The following is a 25,973-nucleotide window of genomic DNA, read 5'->3' on the forward strand; positions in this document are numbered from 1 at the left end:
ATACTTACATGTGACTAATCCTAATATGCTATCTGCAATGGAAGCATCTTTCATGGTATAGGAGTCTTACATATTTAGGCTATCTGTAACAAAAACATATATTTGAAATTAGTTACAGCTTCAAAATTAAAGCTATTTGCTGTTGCAATCAATTCAAAAATTAATGTGATGCGTGTTTTATGTCAAATCCTAAATTGGAGACGTATATCTACAATACCTATACATTCTTATTAAAATATACTTCATTAGGATATAAATAAAAATAAAAGAAATTTTAAACCAATTTGTTATAAAGCTTCAATCTGTTGTTTCAGTGAAAACTGATTTTTAATGCCTAACAAATATAAACCTAGTTTAAAGAAAAAAATTGTAATGAATAAATACATACATGTAACTAATCCTAATGTGCTATATACAATGAAACCATCTCATTGTCGAAGAGTAATATATTTAGGCTGTATCTGTATGAAAAACAAAAATTGTAAATTAGTATCAGCTTTAAATAGGGAATATTTGCTATTGCAATCAATTCAGAAATTAATGTGATGCATGTTTTGTCAAATCCTAAATTTGAGACTTAGTATATTTACAATTACTTAACTTATTACAGTAAATATTTGAATAAAAGAAATATTAGACAAATTTGTAATAAAATTTTAAATGGTTGTTCAAGGGGAAAACTGATTTTTGTTACCTTCCACATATAAAAAGATATAAAAGTACAATTATAATGACCAAATACTTACATGATATGTATCTTCGTGTGCTATATACCATGAAAGCATCTTCATTGTCAAGGAGTGTAACATATCTAGTCAGTATCTAACAAAAACAAAAATTCGAAATCAGTATCAGCTTTAAATAGAGAATATTGATTGTTGCAATTAATTCAAAATTAATATGATTCGTTTTTTATGACAAATCCTAATTTGAAGACAAGTATATAAACAATTTCTATACATTATCATTAAACTTATCTTCATAAGAGTATAAATTTGAATAAAAGAAATTTAAAACCAATTTGTAATCAAATCTGATTTAAGCTGTTGTTCCAGGGAAAACTGATTTTTGTTACCTGCAAACCATATAAACATAGTTTAAGGAACAATTAAAAATACCAAATACTTACATGCTATGTCTCCAGATGAGTGATCAATCTACCATGAAACCATCTTCATTGTCTAGGAGTGTAACATATTTAGGCTGTATCTAAAAATATCAAAATCGAGTCTAAAATGTCATTTCCAGTCTTAGATTATAGTGAGTACCGATTCAAAAAAATATATGGTTTCTATACACTTTTGTCCGAAATAAGGGAGATAATTTGATACTTCCGGTTTAGAAAAATATTACTTCTTGTATAATATGATAGGTTACTTGACACGGATTCCAAAAATATATGGTTCTATATACTTTTACATTAAATAAGCACAAAAAATAGCTACTTCCGGTTCACACAAGGTCACTTCTGGTTGGCTTTTTCAAGGTCATATGGCTTGCAACCTAATGCAAGAAGTTCTTTGGCTCTATCATTTATAAAAATAAAGTTAATGCTAAGGTCAAAATCTAGAACGTCAAATTTACCTATGCCCTTGACCTATATTTCAAGTTCATAAAGGACCTCAAATAAAAAACCCTAGGTCTCTACTAAATATGGTTAATGAGTAATATCATCATACAACTAGCTTTAAATATGAGAGGGGAAGAAACTCCCATTTCATGTCAACGTACGCGTTCAACCAAAAATCATGTGTTACGACAGTTTGCATATAACAATTTAGTAAAAATATTTTGTCAATATCTTATACGGCCTCTGATAAGAAATAAGTCAAAATAAAAATTAAGAAGAGGACCTTGACCTAAATTTTCTTTAAGTTGACCAATGACCTCAAACCAAAACACCCTAGGTCTCTATCACTTATGGTTTACAAGTTACAAATACATATCACTTATTTCAAATACATAAGGGGGAATAACTCTCATATGGAGTCTTCGCAACGCTTCAGTCAAAATGAAACGTAACATCCAGGATATAACGAGTAATTTGAAAAAATAAATTAGTCGGTTTCTTCTAAGGTTGCGAAGAATAAGAAATATCAAGAAATACAGTGTTCGGGGAGATAACTCTTACATAAAAAAGTATTCGGTTAAGCAGTGTCAGTTTCAAGAGCGTATAAACTGTTTGATATCATATACCAAATATCTAAGCGACATCTTGCAAAACAACCAAACAGTGAAGGAAAAAAATTAGGCGGAAGAAAAAACAAATTATAATAATCACAACAAAAGCATTAAGTCTTTTCACGGAAAAGTGGAAAGACTTTACCAGCTTCAAATAGAGACTATTGGCTGTTGCAATCAATTATAAATAAATGTCACTCATATTTCATGTCAAATCCTAAATTGGACTCGAAGTATATTTACAATTACTACGCATTCATGTTAAAATTTACTTCAATAGACTATAAATTTGAACAAAAAAAAAAATATGTACACTAATTTGAAATAAAATTTTATTTTAGCTGTTGTTCCAGGGAAAACTGATATTTATTAACCAACACATATAAACAGTCTAAAGTACAATTGTAATGACTAAATACTTACATGTTAAACATCCTAATGTGCCATCTACCATGAAACCATCTACATTGTGTGGGAGTGGAACATATCTGGGCTGTATGTGTTACAAAAGAAAAAATTTAAATAAGCATCAGCTTTAGATAGAGAATATTTAATGGCTGTTGAAAAAATTAAAAAATTAATGTGATTCACGTTTTATGTTAAATCTTAAATTACGGACAATTAATTTACAATTACTCTTTCATTCTTATTAAAATATACCACATTTGAAATTCGAATAAAAGATATTTTAGACCAATTTGTAATAAAATTTTAAGCTATTGTTTCAGTGAAAACAGATTTTTATTGACTTCCAAATATTAACATAGTTTTAAGTACAATTGTAATTACCAAATACTTACATGTTGACTCTTCCTATGTGCCATGAATCCATCTTCTTCTGTCTAGGAGTGCAACATATTTAGGCTGTATCTTTAACAAAAACTATCACTTAATATCAGCTTGAGAGTCTATTTGCTGTTGCAATTTTTTCATAATTTAATCTTTTGCATGTTGGACAAGAATATTTATAATTACTATACATTCCATTAAGAATATATTTCAATAGAATGTAAATTTGAAAAAAATATTTTTAGACCAATTTGTAATAAAGTTTCAAATTGGTTGATAATGAAATGGAGCCAGACAAAAAACTAAATACATTTCACCATAAACACAAGTTTTCATCATACTATGTAATCAGCTCTGTTGGGGGATCTGTTTTCACGAGATTAGCGCCCATTAAATTCATCAATGTTATATCAAAATCTAAAGTTTGCTCTCTGCAGAGGTCTGCTTTTACGAGACCCATTTTAACATAAAGCATCTTTTTGTCAAACTGTTCAGGAAAAAAATGGATTTTTATTACCTAACAAACATAAACATAGTTTCAAGAAAAATTGTAATGACCAAATACCTACATGTGCAACATCCTAATGTGCTATCTACAATGACAGCATCTTTCATGGTATAGGAGTGTTACATATTTAGGCTGTATAATCTGTAACAAAAACAAAAATTATAAATTAAGTTTCCGCTTTAAATCCAGACTTTTTGCTGTTGCAATCAATTCAGAAAATAATGTGATGCATGTTTTATGTTAAATCCCAAAAAGTATAAAAACAATTACTATACATTCTTATCAAAATATTCAGCATTAGAGTATAAATTTGAATGAAAGAAATTTTAGCCCAATTTGTTATAAAGCTTCAATCTGTGGTTTCAGAAAAAAACCAATTTTTATTACCTAACAAATATAAATATTGTTTTAAGAAAAAATTGTAATGACCAAATACCTACATGTGACTATTCCTAATGTGCATCTACAATGGAAGCATCTTTCATGGCATAGGAGTCTTACATATTTAGGCTATCTGCAACGAAAAAAAAAAAAATATACATTAATTTCAGCTTTTAATCCAGACTATTTGCTGTTGCAATCAATTCAGAACTTAATGTGATGCATGTTTTATGTCAAATCCTTCATTGGAGACAAGAATTTTTACAATCACCATACAAAACCAAGAGTTCCAAATGGTAAAGTTGAAATCATCACTTCGTGTTCCTTATGTCGTAACTACAATCCCATTCCCTTTTCACGAATGTGACCTACCGAATTAAGACTATTTACCAGCTTTGTTATAACATGAGCAACACGGCGGGTGCCACATGTGGAGCAGAATCTGCTTACCCTTCCGGAGCACCTGAGATCACACCCCGTTTTTGGTACGGTTCGTGTTGCTGTTGTGCCCCTATTTGTGACATGTTTACCTATTGTGTCGGTTTGTTTTGTTCACACATCACTGTCAATATAATGGAATTTGATGAGACTGTCATACAAGCGAGAAGTTTAGCTAACTTTAAAACCAGGTTTAATCCACCATTTTCTACATAAGAAAATGCCTGTACAAAGTCAGGAATATAACAGTTGTTATCCATTCATTTGATGTGTTTGAGCTTTTGCTTTTGCCATTTGATTAGGACTTTCCGTTTTGAATTCTTATTAAAATATATCTCATTACAGTGAATATTTCAATAAATGAAATGTAGGACCAATTTGTAATAAAATTTCAAGCTGTTGTTCCAGGAAAAACTGATTTTTATTACCTAACAAATATAAACATAGTTTTTAAGAACAATTGTTATGAATAAATACTTACATGTGACTAATCCTAATATGCTATCTGCAATGGAAGCATCTTTCATGGTATAGGAGTCTTACATATTTAGGCTATCTGTAACAAAAACATATATTTGAAATTAGTTACAGCTTCAAAATTAAAGCTATTTGCTGTTGCAATCAATTCAAAAATTAATGTGATGCGTGTTTTATGTCAAATCCTAAATTGGAGACGTATATCTACAATACCTATACATTCTTATTAAAATATACTTCATTAGGATATAAATAAAAATAAAAGAAATTTTAAACCAATTTGTTATAAAGCTTCAATCTGTTGTTTCAGTGAAAACTGATTTTTAATGCCTAACAAATATAAACCTAGTTTAAAGAAAAAAATTGTAATGAATAAATACATACATGTAACTAATCCTAATGTGCTATATACAATGAAACCATCTCATTGTCGAAGAGTAATATATTTAGGCTGTATCTGTATGAAAAACAAAAATTGTAAATTAGTATCAGCTTTAAATAGGGAATATTTGCTATTGCAATCAATTCAGAAATTAATGTGATGCATGTTTTGTCAAATCCTAAATTTGAGACTTAGTATATTTACAATTACTTAACTTATTACAGTAAATATTTGAATAAAAGAAATATTAGACAAATTTGTAATAAAATTTTAAATGGTTGTTCAAGGGGAAAACTGATTTTTGTTACCTTCCACATATAAAAAGATATAAAAGTACAATTATAATGACCAAATACTTACATGATATGTATCTTCGTGTGCTATATACCATGAAAGCATCTTCATTGTCAAGGAGTGTAACATATCTAGTCAGTATCTAACAAAAACAAAAATTCGAAATCAGTATCAGCTTTAAATAGAGAATATTGATTGTTGCAATTAATTCAAAATTAATATGATTCGTTTTTTATGACAAATCCTAATTTGAAGACAAGTATATAAACAATTTCTATACATTATCATTAAACTTATCTTCATAAGAGTATAAATTTGAATAAAAGAAATTTAAAACCAATTTGTAATCAAATCTGATTTAAGCTGTTGTTCCAGGGAAAACTGATTTTTGTTACCTGCAAACCATATAAACATAGTTTAAGGAACAATTAAAAATACCAAATACTTACATGCTATGTCTCCAGATGAGTGATCAATCTACCATGAAACCATCTTCATTGTCTAGGAGTGTAACATATTTAGGCTGTATCTAAAAATATCAAAATCGAGTCTAAAATGTCATTTCCAGTCTTAGATTATAGTGAGTACCGATTCAAAAAAATATATGGTTTCTATACACTTTTGTCCGAAATAAGGGAGATAATTTGATACTTCCGGTTTAGAAAAATATTACTTCTTGTATAATATGATAGGTTACTTGACACGGATTCCAAAAATATATGGTTCTATATACTTTTACATTAAATAAGCACAAAAAATAGCTACTTCCGGTTCACACAAGGTCACTTCTGGTTGGCTTTTTCAAGGTCATATGGCTTGCAACCTAATGCAAGAAGTTCTTTGGCTCTATCATTTATAAAAATAAAGTTAATGCTAAGGTCAAAATCTAGAACGTCAAATTTACCTATGCCCTTGACCTATATTTCAAGTTCATAAAGGACCTCAAATAAAAAACCCTAGGTCTCTACTAAATATGGTTAATGAGTAATATCATCATACAACTAGCTTTAAATATGAGAGGGGAAGAAACTCCCATTTCATGTCAACGTACGCGTTCAACCAAAAATCATGTGTTACGACAGTTTGCATATAACAATTTAGTAAAAATATTTTGTCAATATCTTATACGGCCTCTGATAAGAAATAAGTCAAAATAAAAATTAAGAAGAGGACCTTGACCTAAATTTTCTTTAAGTTGACCAATGACCTCAAACCAAAACACCCTAGGTCTCTATCACTTATGGTTTACAAGTTACAAATACATATCACTTATTTCAAATACATAAGGGGGAATAACTCTCATATGGAGTCTTCGCAACGCTTCAGTCAAAATGAAACGTAACATCCAGGATATAACGAGTAATTTGAAAAAATAAATTAGTCGGTTTCTTCTAAGGTTGCGAAGAATAAGAAATATCAAGAAATACAGTGTTCGGGGAGATAACTCTTACATAAAAAAGTATTCGGTTAAGCAGTGTCAGTTTCAAGAGCGTATAAACTGTTTGATATCATATACCAAATATCTAAGCGACATCTTGCAAAACAACCAAACAGTGAAGGAAAAAAATTAGGCGGAAGAAAAAACAAATTATAATAATCACAACAAAAGCATTAAGTCTTTTCACGGAAAAGTGGAAAGACTTTACCAGCTTCAAATAGAGACTATTGGCTGTTGCAATCAATTATAAATAAATGTCACTCATATTTCATGTCAAATCCTAAATTGGACTCGAAGTATATTTACAATTACTACGCATTCATGTTAAAATTTACTTCAATAGACTATAAATTTGAACAAAAAAAAAAATATGTACACTAATTTGAAATAAAATTTTATTTTAGCTGTTGTTCCAGGGAAAACTGATATTTATTAACCAACACATATAAACAGTCTAAAGTACAATTGTAATGACTAAATACTTACATGTTAAACATCCTAATGTGCCATCTACCATGAAACCATCTACATTGTGTGGGAGTGGAACATATCTGGGCTGTATGTGTTACAAAAGAAAAAATTTAAATAAGCATCAGCTTTAGATAGAGAATATTTAATGGCTGTTGAAAAAATTAAAAAATTAATGTGATTCACGTTTTATGTTAAATCTTAAATTACGGACAATTAATTTACAATTACTCTTTCATTCTTATTAAAATATACCACATTTGAAATTCGAATAAAAGATATTTTAGACCAATTTGTAATAAAATTTTAAGCTATTGTTTCAGTGAAAACAGATTTTTATTGACTTCCAAATATTAACATAGTTTTAAGTACAATTGTAATTACCAAATACTTACATGTTGACTCTTCCTATGTGCCATGAATCCATCTTCTTCTGTCTAGGAGTGCAACATATTTAGGCTGTATCTTTAACAAAAACTATCACTTAATATCAGCTTGAGAGTCTATTTGCTGTTGCAATTTTTTCATAATTTAATCTTTTGCATGTTGGACAAGAATATTTATAATTACTATACATTCCATTAAGAATATATTTCAATAGAATGTAAATTTGAAAAAAATATTTTTAGACCAATTTGTAATAAAGTTTCAAATTGGTTGATAATGAAATGGAGCCAGACAAAAAACTAAATACATTTCACCATAAACACAAGTTTTCATCATACTATGTAATCAGCTCTGTTGGGGGATCTGTTTTCACGAGATTAGCGCCCATTAAATTCATCAATGTTATATCAAAATCTAAAGTTTGCTCTCTGCAGAGGTCTGCTTTTACGAGACCCATTTTAACATAAAGCATCTTTTTGTCAAACTGTTCAGGAAAAAAATGGATTTTTATTACCTAACAAACATAAACATAGTTTTAAGAAAAATTGTAATGACCAAATACCTACATGTGCAACATCCTAATGTGCTATCTACAATGACAGCATCTTTCATGGTATAGGAGTGTTACATATTTAGGCTGTATAATCTGTAACAAAAACAAAAATTATAAATTAAGTTTCCGCTTTAAATCCAGACTTTTTGCTGTTGCAATCAATTCAGAAAATAATGTGATGCATGTTTTATGTTAAATCCCAAAAAGTATAAAAACAATTACTATACATTCTTATCAAAATATTCAGCATTAGAGTATAAATTTGAATGAAAGAAATTTTAGCCCAATTTGTTATAAAGCTTCAATCTGTGGTTTCAGAAAAAAACCAATTTTTATTACCTAACAAATATAAATATTGTTTTAAGAAAAAATTGTAATGACCAAATACCTACATGTGACTATTCCTAATGTGCATCTACAATGGAAGCATCTTTCATGGCATAGGAGTCTTACATATTTAGGCTATCTGCAACGAAAAAAAAAAAAATATACATTAATTTCAGCTTTTAATCCAGACTATTTGCTGTTGCAATCAATTCAGAACTTAATGTGATGCATGTTTTATGTCAAATCCTTCATTGGAGACAAGAATTTTTACAATCACCATACAAAACCAAGAGTTCCAAATGGTAAAGTTGAAATCATCACTTCGTGTTCCTTATGTCGTAACTACAATCCCATTCCCTTTTCACGAATGTGACCTACCGAATTAAGACTATTTACCAGCTTTGTTATAACATGAGCAACACGGCGGGTGCCACATGTGGAGCAGAATCTGCTTACCCTTCCGGAGCACCTGAGATCACACCCCGTTTTTGGTACGGTTCGTGTTGCTGTTGTGCCCCTATTTGTGACATGTTTACCTATTGTGTCGGTTTGTTTTGTTCACACATCACTGTCAATATAATGGAATTTGATGAGACTGTCATACAAGCGAGAAGTTTAGCTAACTTTAAAACCAGGTTTAATCCACCATTTTCTACATAAGAAAATGCCTGTACAAAGTCAGGAATATAACAGTTGTTATCCATTCATTTGATGTGTTTGAGCTTTTGCTTTTGCCATTTGATTAGGGCTTTCCGTTTTGAATTCTTATTAAAATATATCTCATTACAGTGAATATTTCAATAAATGAAATGTAGGACCAATTTGTAATAAAATTTCAAGCTGTTGTTCCAGGAAAAACTGATTTTTATTACCTAACAAATATAAACATAGTTTTTAAGAACAATTGTTATGAATAAATACTTACATGTGACTAATCCTAATATGCTATCTGCAATGGAAGCATCTTTCATGGTATAGGAGTCTTACATATTTAGGCTATCTGTAACAAAAACATATATTTGAAATTAGTTACAGCTTCAAAATTAAAGCTATTTGCTGTTGCAATCAATTCAAAAATTAATGTGATGCGTGTTTTATGTCAAATCCTAAATTGGAGACGTATATCTACAATACCTATACATTCTTATTAAAATATACTTCATTAGGATATAAATAAAAATAAAAGAAATTTTAAACCAATTTGTTATAAAGCTTCAATCTGTTGTTTCAGTGAAAACTGATTTTTAATGCCTAACAAATATAAACCTAGTTTAAAGAAAAAAATTGTAATGAATAAATACATACATGTAACTAATCCTAATGTGCTATATACAATGAAACCATCTCATTGTCGAAGAGTAATATATTTAGGCTGTATCTGTATGAAAAACAAAAATTGTAAATTAGTATCAGCTTTAAATAGGGAATATTTGCTATTGCAATCAATTCAGAAATTAATGTGATGCATGTTTTGTCAAATCCTAAATTTGAGACTTAGTATATTTACAATTACTTAACTTATTACAGTAAATATTTGAATAAAAGAAATATTAGACAAATTTGTAATAAAATTTTAAATGGTTGTTCAAGGGGAAAACTGATTTTTGTTACCTTCCACATATAAAAAGATATAAAAGTACAATTATAATGACCAAATACTTACATGATATGTATCTTCGTGTGCTATATACCATGAAAGCATCTTCATTGTCAAGGAGTGTAACATATCTAGTCAGTATCTAACAAAAACAAAAATTCGAAATCAGTATCAGCTTTAAATAGAGAATATTGATTGTTGCAATTAATTCAAAATTAATATGATTCGTTTTTTATGACAAATCCTAATTTGAAGACAAGTATATAAACAATTTCTATACATTATCATTAAACTTATCTTCATAAGAGTATAAATTTGAATAAAAGAAATTTAAAACCAATTTGTAATCAAATCTAATTTAAGCTGTTGTTCCAGGGAAAACTGATTTTTGTTACCTGCAAACCATATAAACATAGTTTAAGGAACAATTAAAAATACCAAATACTTACATGCTATGTCTCCAGATGAGTGATCAATCTACCATGAAACCATCTTCATTGTCTAGGAGTGTAACATATTTAGGCTGTATCTAAAAATATCAAAATCGAGTCTAAAATGTCATTTCCAGTCTTAGATTATAGTGAGTACCGATTCAAAAAAATATATGGTTTCTATACACTTTTGTCCGAAATAAGGGAGATAATTTGATACTTCCGGTTTAGAAAAATATTACTTCTTGTATAATATGATAGGTTACTTGACACGGATTCCAAAAATATATGGTTCTATATACTTTTACATTAAATAAGCACAAAAAATAGCTACTTCCGGTTCACACAAGGTCACTTCTGGTTGGCTTTTTCAAGGTCATATGGCTTGCAACCTAATGCAAGAAGTTCTTTGGCTCTATCATTTATAAAAATAAAGTTAATGCTAAGGTCAAAATCTAGAACGTCAAATTTACCTATGCCCTTGACCTATATTTCAAGTTCATAAAGGACCTCAAATAAAAAACCCTAGGTCTCTACTAAATATGGTTAATGAGTAATATCATCATACAACTAGCTTTAAATATGAGAGGGGAAGAAACTCCCATTTCATGTCAACGTACGCGTTCAACCAAAAATCATGTGTTACGACAGTTTGCATATAACAATTTAGTAAAAATATTTTGTCAATATCTTATACGGCCTCTGATAAGAAATAAGTCAAAATAAAAATTAAGAAGAGGACCTTGACCTAAATTTTCTTTAAGTTGACCAATGACCTCAAACCAAAACACCCTAGGTCTCTATCACTTATGGTTTACAAGTTACAAATACATATCACTTATTTCAAATACATAAGGGGGAATAACTCTCATATGGAGTCTTCGCAACGCTTCAGTCAAAATGAAACGTAACATCCAGGATATAACGAGTAATTTGAAAAAATAAATTAGTCGGTTTCTTCTAAGGTTGCGAAGAATAAGAAATATCAAGAAATACAGTGTTCGGGGAGATAACTCTTACATAGAAAAGTATTCGGTTAAGCAGTGTCAGTTTCAAGAGCGTATAAACTGTTTGATATCATATACCAAATATCTAAGCGACATCTTGCAAAACAACCAAACAGTGAAGGAAAAAAATTAGGCGGAAGAAAAAACAAATTATAATAATCACAACAAAAGCATTAAGTCTTTTCACGGAAAAGTGGAAAGACTTTACCAGCTTCAAATAGAGACTATTGGCTGTTGCAATCAATTATAAATAAATGTCACTCATATTTCATGTCAAATCCTAAATTGGACTCGAAGTATATTTACAATTACTACGCATTCATGTTAAAATTTACTTCAATAGACTATAAATTTGAACAAAAAAAAAAAATATGTACACTAATTTGAAATAAAATTTTATTTTAGCTGTTGTTCCAGGGAAAACTGATATTTATTAACCAACACATATAAACAGTCTAAAGTACAATTGTAATGACTAAATACTTACATGTTAAACATCCTAATGTGCCATCTACCATGAAACCATCTACATTGTGTGGGAGTGGAACATATCTGGGCTGTATGTGTTACAAAAGAAAAAATTTAAATAAGCATCAGCTTTAGATAGAGAATATTTAATGGCTGTTGAAAAAATTAAAAAATTAATGTGATTCACGTTTTATGTTAAATCTTAAATTACGGACAATTAATTTACAATTACTCTTTCATTCTTATTAAAATATACCACATTTGAAATTCGAATAAAAGATATTTTAGACCAATTTGTAATAAAATTTTAAGCTATTGTTTCAGTGAAAACAGATTTTTATTGACTTCCAAATATTAACATAGTTTTAAGTACAATTGTAATTACCAAATACTTACATGTTGACTCTTCCTATGTGCCATGAATCCATCTTCTTCTGTCTAGGAGTGCAACATATTTAGGCTGTATCTTTAACAAAAACTATCACTTAATATCAGCTTGAGAGTCTATTTGCTGTTGCAATTTTTTCATAATTTAATCTTTTGCATGTTGGACAAGAATATTTATAATTACTATACATTCCATTAAGAATATATTTCAATAGAATGTAAATTTGAAAAAAATATTGTTTGTAATAAAGTTTCAAATTGGTTGATAATGAAATGGAGCCAGACAAAAAACTAAATACATTTCACCATAAACACAAGTTTTCATCATACTATGTAATCAGCTCTGTTGGGGGATCTGTTTTCACGAGATTAGCGCCCATTAAATTCATCAATGTTATATCAAAATCTAAAGTTTGCTCTCTGCAGAGGTCTGCTTTTACGAGACCCATTTTAACATAAAGCATCTTTTTGTCAAACTGTTCAGGAAAAAAATGGATTTTTATTACCTAACAAACATAAACATAGTTTCAAGAAAAATTGTAATGACCAAATACCTACATGTGCAACATCCTAATGTGCTATCTACAATGACAGCATCTTTCATGGTATAGGAGTGTTACATATTTAGGCTGTATAATCTGTAACAAAAACAAAAATTATAAATTAAGTTTCCGCTTTAAATCCAGACTTTTTGCTGTTGCAATCAATTCAGAAAATAATGTGATGCATGTTTTATGTTAAATCCCAAAAAGTATAAAAACAATTACTATACATTCTTATCAAAATATTCAGCATTAGAGTATAAATTTGAATGAAAGAAATTTTAGCCCAATTTGTTATAAAGCTTCAATCTGTGGTTTCAGAAAAAAACCAATTTTTATTACCTAACAAATATAAATATTGTTTTAAGAAAAAATTGTAATGACCAAATACCTACATGTGACTATTCCTAATGTGCATCTACAATGGAAGCATCTTTCATGGCATAGGAGTCTTACATATTTAGGCTATCTGCAACGAAAAAAAAAAAATATACATTAATTTCAGCTTTTAATCCAGACTATTTGCTGTTGCAATCAATTCAGAACTTAATGTGATGCATGTTTTATGTCAAATCCTTCATTGGAGACAAGAATTTTTACAATCACCATACAAAACCAAGAGTTCCAAATGGTAAAGTTGAAATCATCACTTCGTGTTCCTTATGTCGTAACTACAATCCCATTCCCTTTTCACGAATGTGAACTACCGAATTAAGACTATTTACCAGCTTTGTTATAACATGAGCAACACGGCGGGTGCCACATGTGGAGCAGAATCTGCTTACCCTTCCGGAGCACCTGAGATCACACCCCGTTTTTGGTACGGTTCGTGTTGCTGTTGTGCCCCTATTTGTGACATGTTTACCTATTGTGTCGGTTTGTTTTGTTCACACATCACTGTCAATATAATGGAATTTGATGAGACTGTCATACAAGCGAGAAGTTTAGCTAACTTTAAAACCAGGTTTAATCCACCATTTTCTACATAAGAAAATGCCTGTACAAAGTCAGGAATATAACAGTTGTTATCCATTCATTTGATGTGTTTGAGCTTTTGCTTTTGCCATTTGATTAGGGCTTTCCGTTTTGAATTCTTATTAAAATATATCTCATTACAGTGAATATTTCAATAAATGAAATGTAGGACCAATTTGTAATAAAATTTCAAGCTGTTGTTCCAGGAAAAACTGATTTTTATTACCTAACAAATATAAACATAGTTTTTAAGAACAATTGTTATGAATAAATACTTACATGTGACTAATCCTAATATGCTATCTGCAATGGAAGCATCTTTCATGGTATAGGAGTCTTACATATTTAGGCTATCTGTAACAAAAACATATATTTGAAATTAGTTACAGCTTCAAAATTAAAGCTATTTGCTGTTGCAATCAATTCAAAAATTAATGTGATGCGTGTTTTATGTCAAATCCTAAATTGGAGACGTATATCTACAATACCTATACATTCTTATTAAAATATACTTCATTAGGATATAAATAAAAATAAAAGAAATTTTAAACCAATTTGTTATAAAGCTTCAATCTGTTGTTTCAGTGAAAACTGATTTTTAATGCCTAACAAATATAAACCTAGTTTAAAGAAAAAAAATTGTAATGAATAAATACATACATGTAACTAATCCTAATGTGCTATATACAATGAAACCATCTCATTGTCGAAGAGTAATATATTTAGGCTGTATCTGTATGAAAAACAAAAATTGTAAATTAGTATCAGCTTTAAATAGGGAATATTTGCTATTGCAATCAATTCAGAAATTAATGTGATGCATGTTTTGTCAAATCTTAAATTTGAGACTTAGTATATTTACAATTACTTAACTTATTACAGTAAATATTTGAATAAAAGAAATATTAGACAAATTTGTAATAAAATTTTAAATGGTTGTTCAAGGGGAAAACTGATTTTTGTTACCTTCCACATATAAAAAGATATAAAAGTACAATTATAATGACCAAATACTTACATGATATGTATCTTCGTGTGCTATATACCATGAAAGCATCTTCATTGTCAAGGAGTGTAACATATCTAGTCTGTATCTAACAAAAACAAAAATTCGAAATCAGTATCAGCTTTAAATAGAGAATATTGATTGTTGCAATTAATTCAAAATTAATATGATTCGTTTTTTATGACAAATCCTAATTTGAAGACAAGTATATAAACAATTTCTATACATTATCATTAAACTTATCTTCATAAGAGTATAAATTTGAATAAAAGAAATTTAAAACCAATTTGTAATCAAATCTAATTTAAGCTGTTGTTCCAGGGAAAACTGATTTTTGTTACCTGCAAACCATATAAACATAGTTTAAGGAACAATTAAAAATACCAAATACTTACATGCTATGTCTCCAGATGAGTGATCAATCTACCATGAAACCATCTTCATTGTCTAGGAGTGTAACATATTTAGGCTGTATCTAAAAATATCAAAATCGAGTCTAAAATGTCATTTCCAGTCTTAGATTATAGTGAGTACCGATTCAAAAAAATATACGGTTTCTATACACTTTTGTCCGAAATAAGGGAGATAATTTGATACTTCCGGTTTAGAAAAATATTACTTCTTGTATAATATGATAGGTTACTTGACACGGATTCCAAAAATATATGGTTCTATATACTTTTACATTAAATAAGCACAAAAAATAGCTACTTCCGGTTCACACAAGGTCACTTCTGGTTGGCTTTTTCAAGGTCATATGGCTTGCAGCCTAATGCAAGAAGTTCTTTGGCTCTATCATTTATAAAAATAAAGTTAATGCTAAGGTCAAAATCTAGAACGTCAAATTTACCTATGCCCTTGACCTATATTTCAAGTTCATAAAGGACCTCAAATAAAAAACCCTAGGTCTCTACTAAATATGGTTAATGAGTAATATCATCATACAACTAGCTTTAAATATGAGAGGAGAAGAAACTCCCATTTCATGTCAACGTACGCGTTCAACCAAAAATCATGTGTTACGACAGTTTGCATATAACAATTTAGTAAAAATATTTTGTCAATATCTTATACGGCCTCTGATAAGAAATAAGTCAAAATAAAAATTAAGAAGAGGACCTTGACCTAAATTTTCTTTAAGTTGACCAATGACCTCAAACCAAAACACCCTAGGTCTCTATCACTTATGGTTTACAAGTTACAAATACATATCACTTATTTCAAATACATAAGGGGGAATAACTCTCATATGGAGTCTTCGCAACGCTTCAGTCAAAATGAAACGTAACATCCAGGATATAACGAGTAATTTGAAAAAATAAATTAGTCGGTTTCTTCTAAGGTTGCGAAGAATAAGAAATATCAAGAAATACAGTGTTCGGGGAGATAACTCTTACATAGAAAATTATTCGGTTAAGCGGTGTCAGTTTCAAGAGCGTATAAACTGTTTGATATCATATACCAAATATCTAAGCGACATCTTGCAAAACAACCAAACAGTGAAGGAAAAAAATTAGGCGGAAGAAAAAACAAATTATAATAATCACAACAAAAGCATTAAGTCTTTTCACGGAAAAGTGGAAAGACTTTACCAGCTTCAAATAGAGACTATTGGCTGTTGCAATCAATTATAAATAAATGTCACTCATATTTCATGTCAAATCCTAAATTGGACTCGAAGTATATTTACAATTACTACGCATTCATGTTAAAATTTACTTCAATAGACTATAAATTTGAACAAAAAAAAAAATATGTACACTAATTTGAAATAAAATTTTATTTTAGCTGTTGTTCCAGGGAAAACTGATATTTATTAACCAACACATATAAACAGTCTAAAGTACAATTGTAATGACTAAATACTTACATGTTAAACATCCTAATGTGCCATCTACCATGAAACCATCTACATTGTGTGGGAGTGGAACATATCTGGGCTGTATGTGTTACAAAAGAAAAAATTTAAATAAGCATCAGCTTTAGATAGAGAATATTTAATGGCTGTTGAAAAAAATAAAAAATTAATGTGATTCACGTTTTATGTTAAATCTTAAATTACGGACAATTAATTTACAATTACTCTTTCATTCTTATTAAAATATACCACATTTGAAATTCGAATAAAAGATATTTTAGACCAATTTGTAATAAAATTTTAAGCTATTGTTTCAGTGAAAACAGATTTTTATTGACTTCCAAATATTAACATAGTTTTAAGTACAATTGTAATTACCAAATACTTACATGTTGACTCTTCCTATGTGCCATGAATCCATCTTCTTCTGTCTAGGAGTGCAACATATTTAGGCTGTATCTTTAACAAAAACTATCACTTAATATCAGCTTGAGAGTCTATTTGCTGTTGCAATTTTTTCATAATTTAATCTTTTGCATGTTGGACAAGAATATTTATAATTACTATACATTCCATTAAGAATATATTTCAATAGAATGTAAATTTGAAAAAAATATTTTTAGACCAATTTGTAATAAAGTTTCAAATTGGTTGATAATGAAATGGAGCCAGACAAAAAACTAAATACATTTCACCATAAACACAAGTTTTCATCATACTATGTAATCAGCTCTGTTGGGGGATCTGTTTTCACGAGATTAGCGCCCATTAAATTCATCAATGTTATATCAAAATCTAAAGTTTGCTCTCTGCAGAGGTCTGCTTTTACGAGACCCATTTTAACATAAAGCATCTTTTTGTCAAACTGTTCAGGAAAAAAATGGATTTTTATTACCTAACAAACATAAACATAGTTTTAAGAAAAATTGTAATGACCAAATACCTACATGTGCAACATCCTAATGTGCTATCTACAATGACAGCATCTTTCATGGTATAGGAGTGTTACATATTTAGGCTGTATAATCTGTAACAAAAACAAAAATTATAAATTAAGTTTCCGCTTTAAATCCAGACTTTTTGCTGTTGCAATCAATTCAGAAAATAATGTGATGCATGTTTTATGTTAAATCCCAAAAAGTATAAAAACAATTACTATACATTCTTATCAAAATATTCAGCATTAGAGTATAAATTTGAATGAAAGAAATTTTAGCCCAATTTGTTATAAAGCTTCAATCTGTTGTTTCAGAAAAAAAACAATTTTTATTACCTAACAAATATAAATATTGTTTTAAGAAAAAATTGTAATGACCAAATACCTACATGTGACTATTCCTAATGTGCATCTACAATGGAAGCATCTTTCATGGCATAGGAGTCTTACATATTTAGGCTATCTGCAACGAAAAAAAAAAAAAATATACATTAATTTCAGCTTTTAATCCAGACTATTTGCTGTTGCAATCAATTCAGAACTTAATGTGATGCATGTTTTATGTCAAATCCTTCATTGGAGACAAGAATTTTTACAATCACCATACAAAACCAAGAGTTCCAAATGGTAAAGTTGAAATCATCACTTCGTGTTCCTTATGTCGTAACTACAATCCCATTCCCTTTTCACGAATGTGACCTACCGAATTAAGACTATTTACCAGCTTTGTTATAACATGAGCAACACGGCGGGTGCCACATGTGGAGCAGAATCTGCTTACCCTTCCGGAGCACCTGAGATCACAACCCGTTTTTGGTACGGTTCGTGTTGCTGTTGTGCCCCTATTTGTGACATGTTTACCTATTGTGTCGGTTTGTTTTGTTCACACATCACTGTCAATATAATGGAATTTGATGAGACTGTCATACAAGCGAGAAGTTTAGCTAACTTTAAAACCAGGTTTAATCCACCATTTTCTACATAAGAAAATGCCTGTACAAAGTCAGGAATATAACAGTTGTTATCCATTCATTTGATGTGTTTGAGCTTTTGCTTTTGCCATTTGATTAGGGCTTTCCGTTTTGAATTCTTATTAAAATATATCTCATTACAGTGAATATTTCAATAAATGAAATGTAGGACCAATTTGTAATAAAATTTCAAGCTGTTGTTCCAGGAAAAACTGATTTTTATTACCTAACAAATATAAACATAGTTTTTAAGAACAATTGTTATGAATAAATACTTACATGTGACTAATCCTAATATGCTATCTGCAATGGAAGCATCTTTCATGGTATAGGAGTCTTACATATTTAGGCTATCTGTAACAAAAACATATATTTGAAATTAGTTACAGCTTCAAAATTAAAGCTATTTGCTGTTGCAATCAATTCAAAAATTAATGTGATGCGTGTTTTATGTCAAATCCTAAATTGGAGACGTATATCTACAATACCTATACATTCTTATTAAAATATACTTCATTAGGATATAAATAAAAATAAAAGAAATTTTAAACCAATTTGTTATAAAGCTTCAATCTGTTGTTTCAGTGAAAACTGATTTTTAATGCCTAACAAATATAAACCTAGTTTAAAGAAAAAAATTGTAATGAATAAATACATACATGTAACTAATCCTAATGTGCTATATACAATGAAACCATCTCATTGTCGAAGAGTAATATATTTAGGCTGTATCTGTATGAAAAACAAAAATTGTAAATTAGTATCAGCTTTAAATAGGGAATATTTGCTATTGCAATCAATTCAGAAATTAATGTGATGCATGTTTTGTCAAATCCTAAATTTGAGACTTAGTATATTTACAATTACTTAACTTATTACAGTAAATATTTGAATAAAAGAAATATTAGACAAATTTGTAATAAAATTTTAAATGGTTGTTCAAGGGGAAAACTGATTTTTGTTACCTTCCACATATAAAAAGATATAAAAGTACAATTATAATGACCAAATACTTACATGATATGTATCTTCGTGTGCTATATACCATGAAAGCATCTTCATTGTCAAGGAGTGTAACATATCTAGTCTGTATCTAACAAAAACAAAAATTCGAAATCAGTATCAGCTTTAAATAGAGAATATTGATTGTTGCAATTAATTCAAAATTAATATGATTCGTTTTTTATGACAAATCCTAATTTGAAGACAAGTATATAAACAATTTCTATACATTATCATTAAACTTATCTTCACAAGAGTATAAATTTGAATAAAAGAAATTTAAAACCAATTTGTAATCAAATCTAATTTAAGCTGTTGTTCCAGGGAAAACTGATTTTTGTTACCTGCAAACCATATAAACATAGTTTAAGGAACAATTAAAAATACCAAATACTTACATGCTATGTCTCCAGATGAGTGATCAATCTACCATGAAACCATCTTCATTGTCTAGGAGTGTAACATATTTAGGCTGTATCTAAAAATATCAAAATCGAGTCTAAAATGTCATTTCCAGTCTTAGATTATAGTGAGTACCGATTCAAAAAAATATATGGTTTCTATACACTTTTGTCCGAAATAAGGGAGATAATTTGATACTTCCGGTTTAGAAAAATATTACTTCTTGTATAATATGATAGGTTACTTGACACGGATTCCAAAAATATATGGTTCTATATACTTTTACATTAAATAAGCACAAAAAATAGCTACTTCCGGTTCACACAAGGTCACTTCTGGTTGGCTTTTTCAAGGTCATATGGCTTGCAACCTAATGCAAGAAGTTCTTTGGCTCTATCATTTATAAAAATAAAGTTAATGCTAAGGTCAAAATCTAGAACGTCAAATTTACCTATGCCCTTGACCTATATTTCAAGTTCATAAAGGACCTCAAATAAAAAACCCTAGGTCTCTACTAAATATGGTTAATGAGTAATATCATCATACAACTAGCTTTAAATATGAGAGGGGAAGAAACTCCCATTTCATGTCAACGTACGCGTTCAACCAAAAATCATGTGTTACGACAGTTTGCATATAACAATTTAGTAAAAATATTTTGTCAATATCTTATACGGCCTCTGATAAGAAATAAGTCAAAATAAAAATTAAGAAGAGGACCTTGACCTAAATTTTCTTTAAGTTGACCAATGACCTCAAACCAAAACACCCTAGGTCTCTATCACTTATGGTTTACAAGTTACAAATACATATCACTTATTTCAAATACATAAGGGGGAATAACTCTCATATGGAGTCTTCGCAACGCTTCAGTCAAAATGAAACGTAACATCCAGGATATAACGAGTAATTTGAAAAAATAAATTAGTCGGTTTCTTCTAAGGTTGCGAAGAATAAGAAATATCAAGAAATACAGTGTTTGGGGAGATAACTCTTACATAGAAAATTATTCGGTTAAGCGGTGTCAGTTTCAAGAGCGTATAAACTGTTTGATATCATATACCAAATATCTAAGCGACATCTTGCAAAACAACCAAACAGTGAAGGAAAAAAATTAGGCGGAAGAAAAAACAAATTATAATAATCACAACAAAAGCATTAAGTCTTTTCACGGAAAAGTGGAAAGACTTTACCAGCTTCAAATAGAGACTATTGGCTGTTGCAATCAATTATAAATAAATGTCACTCATATTTCATGTCAAATCCTAAATTGGACTCGAAGTATATTTACAATTACTACGCATTCATGTTAAAATTTACTTCAATAGACTATAAATTTGAACAAAAAAAAAAATATGTACACTAATTTGAAATAAAATTTTATTTTAGCTGTTGTTCCAGGGAAAACTGATATTTATTAACCAACACATATAAACAGTCTAAAGTACAATTGTAATGACTAAATACTTACATGTTAAACATCCTAATGTGCCATCTACCATGAAACCATCTACATTGTGTGGGAGTGGAACATATCTGGGCTGTATGTGTTACAAAAGAAAAAATTTAAATAAGCATCAGCTTTAGATAGAGAATATTTAATGGCTGTTGAAAAAAATAAAAAATTAATGTGATTCACGTTTTATGTTAAATCTTAAATTACGGACAATTAATTTACAATTACTCTTTCATTCTTATTAAAATATACCACATTTGAAATTCGAATAAAAGATATTTTAGACCAATTTGTAATAAAATTTTAAGCTATTGTTTCAGTGAAAACAGATTTTTATTGACTTCCAAATATTAACATAGTTTTAAGTACAATTGTAATTACCAAATACTTACATGTTGACTCTTCCTATGTGCCATGAATCCATCTTCTTCTGTCTAGGAGTGCAACATATTTAGGCTGTATCTTTAACAAAAACTATCACTTAATATCAGCTTGAGAGTCTATTTGCTGTTGCAATTTTTTCATAATTTAATCTTTTGCATGTTGGACAAGAATATTTATAATTACTATACATTCCATTAAGAATATATTTCAATAGAATGTAAATTTGAAAAAAATATTTTTAGACCAATTTGTAATAAAGTTTCAAATTGGTTGATAATGAAATGGAGCCAGACAAAAAACTAAATACATTTCACCATAAACACAAGTTTTCATCATACTATGTAATCAGTTCTGTTGGGGGATCTGTTTTCACGAGATTAGCGCCCATTAAATTCATCAATGTTATATCAAAATCTAAAGTTTGCTCTCTGCAGAGGTCTGCTTTTACGAGACCCATTTTAACATAAAGCATCTTTTTGTCAAACTGTTCAGGAAAAAAATGGATTTTTATTACCTAACAAACATAAACATAGTTTTAAGAAAAATTGTAATGACCAAATACCTACATGTGCAACATCCTAATGTGCTATCTACAATGACAGCATCTTTCATGGTATAGGAGTGTTACATATTTAGGCTGTATAATCTGTAACAAAAACAAAAATTATAAATTAAGTTTCCGCTTTAAATCCAGACTTTTTGCTGTTGCAATCAATTCAGAAAATAATGTGATGCATGTTTTATGTTAAATCCCAAAAAGTATAAAAACAATTACTATACATTCTTATCAAAATATTCAGCATTAGAGTATAAATTTGAATGAAAGAAATTTTAGCCCAATTTGTTATAAAGCTTCAATCTGTTGTTTCAGAAAAAAAACAATTTTTATTACCTAACAAATATAAATATTGTTTTAAGAAAAAATTGTAATGACCAAATACCTACATGTGACTATTCCTAATGTGCATCTACAATGGAAGCATCTTTCATGGCATAGGAGTCTTACATATTTAGGCTATCTGCAACGAAAAAAAAAAAAAATATACATTAATTTCAGCTTTTAATCCAGACTATTTGCTGTTGCAATCAATTCAGAACTTAATGTGATGCATGTTTTATGTCAAATCCTTCATTGGAGACAAGAATTTTTACAATCACCATACAAAACCAAGAGTTCCAAATGGTAAAGTTGAAATCATCACTTCGTGTTCCTTATGTCGTAACTACAATCCCATTCCCTTTTCACGAATGTGACCTACCGAATTAAGACTATTTACCAGCTTTGTTATAACATGAGCAACACGGCGGGTGCCACATGTGGAGCAGAATCTGCTTACCCTTCCGGAGCACCTGAGATCACACCCCGTTTTTGGTACGGTTCGTGTTGCTGTTGTGCCCCTATTTGTGACATGTTTACCTATTGTGTCGGTTTGTTTTGTTCACACATCACTGTCAATATAATGGAATTTGACGAGACTGTCATACAAGCGAGAAGTTTAGCTAACTTTAAAACCAGGTTTAATCCACCATTTTCTACATAAGAAAATGCCTGTACAAAGTCAGGAATATAACAGTTGTTATCCATTCATTTGATGTGTTTGAGCTTTTGCTTTTGCCATTTGATTAGGGCTTTCCGTTTTGAATTCTTATTAAAATATATCTCATTACAGTGAATATTTCAATAAATGAAATGTAGGACCAATTTGTAATAAAATTTCAAGCTGTTGTTCCAGGAAAAACTGATTTTTATTACCTAACAAATATAAACATAGTTTTTAAGAACAATTGTTATGAATAAATACTTACATGTGACTAATCCTAATATGCTATCTGCAATGGAAGCATCTTTCATGGTATAGGAGTCTTACATATTTAGGCTATCTGTAACAAAAACATATATTTGAAATTAGTTACAGCTTCAAAATTAAAGCTATTTGCTGTTGCAATCAATTCAAAAATTAATGTGATGCGTGTTTTATGTCAAATCCTAAATTGGAGACGTATATCTACAATACCTATACATTCTTATTAAAATATACTTCATTAGGATATAAATAAAAATAAAAGAAATTTTAAACCAATTTGTTATAAAGCTTCAATCTGTTGTTTCAGTGAAAACTGATTTTTAATGCCTAACAAATATAAACCTAGTTTAAAGAAAAAAATTGTAATGAATAAATACATACATGTAACTAATCCTAATGTGCTATATACAATGAAACCATCTCATTGTCGAAGAGTAATATATTTAGGCTGTATCTGTATGAAAAACAAAAATTGTAAATTAGTATCAGCTTTAAATAGGGAATATTTGCTATTGCAATCAATTCAGAAATTAATGTGATGCATGTTTTGTCAAATCCTAAATTTGAGACTTAGTATATTTACAATTACTTAACTTATTACAGTAAATATTTGAATAAAAGAAATATTAGACAAATTTGTAATAAAATTTTAAATGGTTGTTCAAGGGGAAAACTGATTTTTGTTACCTTCCACATATAAAAAGATATAAAAGTACAATTATAATGACCAAATACTTACATGATATGTATCTTCGTGTGCTATATACCATGAAAGCATCTTCATTGTCAAGGAGTGTAACATATCTAGTCTGTATCTAACAAAAACAAAAATTCGAAATCAGTATCAGCTTTAAATAGAGAATATTGATTGTTGCAATTAATTCAAAATTAATATGATTCGTTTTTTATGACAAATCCTAATTTGAAGACAAGTATATAAACAATTTCTATACATTATCATTAAACTTATCTTCACAAGAGTATAAATTTGAATAAAAGAAATTTAAAACCAATTTGTAATCAAATCTAATTTAAGCTGTTGTTCCAGGGAAAACTGATTTTTGTTACCTGCAAACCATATAAACATAGTTTAAGGAACAATTAAAAATACCAAATACTTACATGCTATGTCTCCAGATGAGTGATCAATCTACCATGAAACCATCTTCATTGTCTAGGAGTGTAACATATTTAGGCTGTATCTAAAAATATCAAAATCGAGTCTAAAATGTCATTTCCAGTCTTAGATTATAGTGAGTACCGATTCAAAAAAATATATGGTTTCTATACACTTTTGTCCGAAATAAGGGAGATAATTTGATACTTCCGGTTTAGAAAAATATTACTTCTTGTATAGTATGATAGGTTACTTGACACGGATTCCAAAAATATATGGTTCTATATACTTTTACATTAAATAAGCACAAAAAATAGCTACTTCCGGTTCACACAAGGTCACTTCTGGTTGGCTTTTTCAAGGTCATATGGCTTGCAACCTAATGCAAGAAGTTCTTTGGCTCTATCATTTATAAAAATAAAGTTAATGCTAAGGTCAAAATCTAGAACGTCAAATTTACCTATGCCCTTGACCTATATTTCAAGTTCATAAAGGACCTCAAATAAAAAACCCTAGGTCTCTACTAAATATGGTTAATGAGTAATATCATCATACAACTAGCTTTAAATATGAGAGGGGAAGAAACTCCCATTTCATGTCAACGTACGCGTTCAACCAAAAATCATGTGTTACGACAGTTTGCATATAACAATTTAGTAAAAATATTTTGTCAATATCTTATACGGCCTCTGATAAGAAATAAGTCAAAATAAAAATTAAGAAGAGGACCTTGACCTAAATTTTCTTTAAGTTGACCAATGACCTCAAACTAAAACACCCTAGGTCTCTATCACTTATGGTTTACAAGTTACAAATACATATCACTTATTTCAAATACATAAGGGGGAATAACTCTCATATGGAGTCTTCGCAACGCTTCAGTCAAAATGAAACGTAACATCCAGGATATAACGAGTAATTTGAAAAAATAAATTAGTCGGTTTCTTCTAAGGTTGCGAAGAATAAGAAATATCAAGAAATACAGTGTTCGGGGAGATAACTCTT

The 25,973-nt window shown here is 29.2% G+C and overlaps 1 long non-coding RNA gene across 12 annotated transcripts in view; it reads right to left on the reverse strand.

Annotated features, from left to right (window-relative positions):
- Positions 1-25,973, reverse strand: part of LOC127738851 (uncharacterized) — a 59,874-nt gene that overhangs the window by 14,635 nt on the left and 19,266 nt on the right. For 2 of the 12 annotated variants that reach the window (XR_008000184.1, XR_008000181.1), the window contains exons 6-8: positions 22,613-22,692; positions 22,055-22,124; positions 21,678-21,747 (exon numbers count right to left, since the gene is read on the reverse strand). The exons of 5 other annotated variants lie outside the window; for them this stretch is intronic. This is a non-coding gene — a long non-coding RNA (uncharacterized LOC127738851). Of the gene's footprint in view, positions 1-14,306; positions 14,385-16,906; positions 16,977-17,283; positions 17,354-17,841; positions 17,922-21,677; positions 21,748-22,054; positions 22,125-22,612; positions 22,693-25,973 lie in introns of those variants that run through there. 5 more of the 12 variants (XR_008000183.1, XR_008000188.1, XR_008000187.1 and 2 more) reach the window with 5 other exon arrangements.

The sequence above is a fragment of the Mytilus californianus genome, unplaced genomic scaffold (assembly GCF_021869535.1).
Source record: "Mytilus californianus isolate M0D057914Y unplaced genomic scaffold, xbMytCali1.0.p SCAF_4, whole genome shotgun sequence".
Lineage (NCBI taxonomy): Eukaryota > Metazoa > Mollusca > Bivalvia > Mytilida > Mytilidae > Mytilus > Mytilus californianus.